Source organism: Arachis ipaensis, chromosome B07, assembly GCF_000816755.2.
Source record: "Arachis ipaensis cultivar K30076 chromosome B07, Araip1.1, whole genome shotgun sequence".
In the NCBI taxonomy this organism is placed as follows: Eukaryota; Viridiplantae; Streptophyta; class Magnoliopsida; order Fabales; family Fabaceae; genus Arachis; species Arachis ipaensis.
The window spans coordinates 42218714-42224314 of record NC_029791.2 but is presented as its reverse complement, the minus strand read 5'-3'; positions in this window follow the sequence as shown (position 1 = coordinate 42224314).

Genomic DNA, 5601 nt, shown 5'->3' with positions numbered 1-5601 from the left:
ATTATCACATCAGGAAACGATCCACAGCGTCACCCTACCACCAACATGAGGGATCTCTCAATTGTTCAAACACATACAAAGCATTACAAGAAAAACACAAATAGAGAGAACATATAGAGCAATTAGAACAAATAGCATATAGATATAGTTATTCAAATAGGAAAACCAAATGCAAGATGCACACCCAAACAATACACACAAATGCGAATTATGCATGCCTATCCTACTGGCCATGAGCTCACGTGTCAGTTACTTTGCCAGAACCTGATACATCCGGTAGCTAACTCGGATATCGTCTTCTTGAAAACTAGTGGGCAGTACACCACCATGATTCCCACTTGGTGAGTGGTACACCACCATGATCCCTACCATTGTGAGTAATACACCACCACAATCCTCACAAGATTTTCAATTGGAAATAAAATTCGTGGGCATTAAATAACCACGATCCCCACACACATCACGACACTGGGCAAGCAGTACATCGCCATGATCTTTGCTAGGTCAATGCTCACATTCAAAATCACAATCTTTTCAAATCGTGACCCGAAGCAAGTGGGATTGAGCCACGACCTTGTATACAACCCATGCATCTCAAATACTAACCCGGAGTAAGTGGGACGAACCACAACCCTTGTGTACTACCCAGGAAGCTCAACTTTTAAAATATCTTTTAAAAATAATTCAAATCCATTTCTCTTTCATAAAACCCCTTTTCACCAAATCAAAACTCTCAAATTTTCTAAAAAATTTCTGGCAGCACCTCTTCTAAAACTTGAACTTTGGCACTAATAAACCACTATTTTATGGTTTATCTTGTGCTGATTTGAGTGGCTTTTATCAAGTTTTTACACACTTAATCATACTATTTGCATGATTTTACAATTCCTTCCTAGTTTTGTTCTATGATTGAAAACTTGCTTCCTAAGCCTTTAATTTGTGAATTTTAATTCCCCTTTATACCATTCGATGCCGTCATTTGTGTGTTAAGTGTTTCAGGCTTTATAGGGCAGAAATGGCTTAGAGGATGGAGATGAAGCTTACAAAAATGGAAGGAACACAAGAAACTAAGGAGATAACCAGCGAGCATCGACGCGCACGCATGGCCCACGCGTGCGCACGATTTGGAGAAATTTACACCGATGCGTGCACGTGCTTGACGCGTACGCGTGACACGCGAAGATGACCAGCGACGCGTACGCGTGACTGACGCGTACACGTGACTGACGCGTAAGCGTGACTGACGCGTACACGTGACATACACGATCTGCAGAAGTTGCAGAAAATGTTAGGGGCAATTTATGGCCGAGTTAGGACCTAGTTTTTGGCTCAGAAACACAGACTAGAGCCAGGGGACAAGTAGAGACTCAACACATTCACATTACACATAGTTTGAGTTTAGTTTTGAATCTTAGAGAGAATTCTACTACTTCCTCTAAGGTTCTTCACATTCATAGTTTTAGAGTTTATTGCTTTTGCTTGGGATATTGAGAAGAGTCATTACCTCCGTTGAAGTCACTATTATTCCAGTTTGCTTTCTTTTTCCCCTACTTTTCCATATCCTTAATTTTTTTTCAAAATTACAATTGGATTGTTTTTAGAATTTATTAATGCAAGGAATACTTTTTTCATTTAATTTTATTATTTATTTAATTACTTCCAATTTTATTTCAAATATCATGTCTCTTTTTTATTCCTTTTTCATATCAACAAAGATGGTATTCATGTTAATGGAGTAGTTCCCAAACTTGATTGGGAGTTGATTAAGAGGAGAACCTTGAGTTGGAATACTCAAGTGTTAATCTTAACTGGAAGTTGTTGGCTGACTCTCTAGTCTCTGACTCTAATTCTTTCTTAGGAAAGGATTAGGACTCGAGTGGTAGAGTTGGTTAGTTAGTTACTTGACTTTCCCTTATTAAGTAAGGGATGACCAAGTAGAACAACAACCTTTTATTATTACACTTGGAAAAATTCAACAAGGATAGAACTTTCAATTAATCTTCTCCTGGTCAAGACTTTTATTTGAATTATATAAATTCTCTTGTTAATTTCCATTGCTTCAGTTTACAATTATTTATTTTTCTGTTTCTCAAACTAAAAAATTTCTTGGAAAACCTTTGACCAATAAGTTGTGTAAGAACCGCAATTAATCAACCGGTTAATTAAGTGATTATATTGCCCCAAATTTAGACTCCACAAAGTAGAGTGAGAATTTGAGGATCTAAAGGTGATTTTTGGACCCAGTGGGTTTTTCTGAGTCAGAAAATGTATTTTCTGCAAAAAATCGTAAAAAATTGTGAACCAGCAGTTGAACCGGTTGAATTGGTTTAAGTCTGCCCGGTGTTACTCGAGAAAAGTGGAAACAGTCATAAACCTTAGAAAAACATTAGAAATGAAAAATCGAGCGTTAGTGTTAAAGGTTTGGCCTAAAGTTGGGCCAAACGGACTAAAAACGCTAACGGGTTGGACCGGGCCCAAGTTGGGCCAAAGTCCAACATATATAAGGGTTCATTAATGAACCCTTCACCCATAAACACACACACACCAGCTGCAAAAAAGAGAGGAGAAGAGAGAAGAGCACTATTCACTTCTCCATTCAATCCGCGATATCTTGAGCTACGGTGCTCCGATTTGCGTGCCATCAACGGCTATGCGAAGCTCTCGCCAAGCCCATTCTTTATATCTAAGCATTGTGGTAAGTTTCTCGAGTTTCCCTGCCCAGTTTTTGTGCCCTTGAGAATTTTGAGTTTTAGGGTTTGGTTTTGAGTGAAATCTTGTGTCTTGAGTGTTTTAGGTACACTCTAGCACTTGATTGTTGGTGGTTTTGCCTTCCAAAATGAGCTCTTGAAACCCTTCTTAGATTATGTTTATGTTGAGCCCTAGTTTGATTAGTAATATTTGGTGTGTATATAGCTTGTTTGTTGTGAGTTTGGAGCTTGTTGGTGATTGATTGCAAGCTTCGATTGTGTTGGAAAGCTCTTTGGTGATCAATTTTGGGTTTTGGTGCATAAAGGGAATCGGCCAAGGTATAGTTTCGGTTTTCTCTATGTAGTATATAATATTCATGGACACTTAGGCTAGAGACCCATAGGATAGGGTTGAATTTATGTGATTGTTGATGATGGTTGGTTGATGTTGTATGTTGAATTAAAATGGTTATGTTGAGAAATAATGATATTGAGATTTTGATGTATGATAAATTGGGGTGAATGACTATTGTTATTTATGGCTTAGAAGCATGAATGAGTTTGATGATAGAAAATTGATAATTTTGATATGATACTATTAATGTTGAAAATGATGAAGTATGATGGGAGATTGGTATTGATGGTTGGAGAATGGTGAAATGTGATGAAAAGATGTGATAAGTAATGAATTTTTGATCCAACAGGGTAGTTATGTTGTAAATGGGAGGTTGATGTTGTTTTGGTTGGAGGTAGTTTGAGAATTGTGAAAATTTGGTAAATTGTGGTTTTTGGTAAAATGGAATTTTTGGTGAACTTTGCTTGATCATAACTTTTGCCTTGATTTTTGAAACTGATTGAAATTTGTTTAGAATGAAAGCTCTTTGAAAACCCTTTAAATCGATATAAATTTTGTGAAATTTGGAATTTTGTAGAGGAAGTTATGATCATTCAAAGTTGGTGTTAAAAATTTGAAATTCTACAAAGTTGCAGAATTTCATGATTTCTGATATGTGCGAGCACACAACCTCGTGCGGACGCACACCCTGCAAATATTTTGACCTGTGCGGATGCACACACCTGTGCGCATGCACAGGCAGGGAAGTACGTTTTGTTCGCAGCGCTAGCACAGCTTGTGCGCCCACATATCTAAGGAAAAACTTCAACCTGTACGGACGCACAGGTCTGTGCGGACGCACACGTCGGGAGGGCCAGTCTGTTGGGGGCGCTGGCACAGGTTGTGCGAGTGAAAAAATTCTGAAAATTTTGTCACCTGTGCATACGCACACCCCTGTGCGTACGCACACATTCTAAAATTTCCTGGGCGTGTGCACGCACACACCTTTGTGCGGCCGCACACGTCCTATTTCTTAAATTTTTCTTGTTTTTCGACTATTCTACCTTCCCAACAAGGTTGTAAGCTTCTATAAAACCATTTTAAGATTTTTGGGCCTAGTTTTGAGCATTAGAACATGGGATGTATCCTAAGGGTTCTAGTAGATGATTTTATGATAAATTAGAGAACGGAGGCCTAGGTTTCTGGTGTGCTGAAAATGGGTCGGGTGGAGATAAAAGAAGAATTGGTATATGAGGTGAGAACTGAGGAACTATGAGTTCGGAATGAAAATCATGAATTGAGGACGGTTGAGATAAGCCGAGGACTCAAAGAGAAATAATGAAGTTGTTGAATTTTGAGAATTGATAACTAAAAGTGAATAGAGATGAGGAATGGTAATGTCTGGTGATGATTTGATGATGAGGAAAAGATTGGATTATATGAGAGTGTGCGGAGCCTATATCTCTGGCATAGCAGATTGTTCTGCTGCATGACTAGTGGTTGTTGAGAGTGTGCGGAGCCTATATCTCCGGCGTGGTAGATGTTTCTGCTGCATGATTTGTTGGATGTTGAGAGTGTGCAGGGCCTATATCCCCGGCGTAGCAGATTGTTCTGCTGCATGATTTGTGGTGGTTGGTTCATTCTCTGCTGCAGAAAGTGTGCAGGGCCTATATCTCCGGCGTAGTAGACTTCCTATTACATGAGTGTGCATGGCACTATATCTCTGGCGTAGCAGAAGAGCTGCTGCATGAGTGTACAGGGCACTATATCCCTGGCATGGCAGAAAAGGCTACATGCGGGAGGATGTGTCGGGTTGGCAATTACGGACCGACAAGTGATATCACGAGCCAATAGGATAGACATTCATCATATGCATCTCTTATGTGCTTGTTTGCTTTGATTACTTGAGTTTGCCTAAATGTATAATATGCTTACTTGCTTCTTGAATTACTTCTTATATATTTGAATATTACCTATATTTTACTTGCTTGTATTATCTGTGTTTGTATGGACTTTGAGGAGGTTAGGTAGGCAGTGGCAATGGGATCGCACGGAGGGTAGGATGGCGAAGACTGTGGGACAGCGGAGAATAGTTTAGTTAGTAATCCCCTAAGATAGATTTCCCTCTATATGCTATTAAGGTTTTAAGTCAAGATAAGAATTATGTATATATGCTTTATGGTTTTAGTATGCTTTATTTTGTTTATACATCTCTCTTTTGTATTTTATTTACCCTAGAGGCTTGTATTCGAGAGAACAAACTTGTATAAGCTGTTTTTAAACTGTCAAGTTTCTGTATGGTTCTGTATACTTGTATATGGCTAGCCGGCTTAAACTCTGCAAGTCGTGGCTAGTTTCCTATGATATTATGTACTTATCTTTTGATATATCTTATCTGTTTCTTGTGTCTCAAGCTAGTAGCTTCGTTAGTATATTTTGTGCTTTTCAAATCGAAAATTTGAGCCATATCTTTCATCGGGCTTCTAGATATTATATTATTCTTCTGTATATATATTATACGTATGAGCTTAGAACTGTCGTGACCTCTAATTAACCTTTGCTTTACGACGCGAGGTAAGA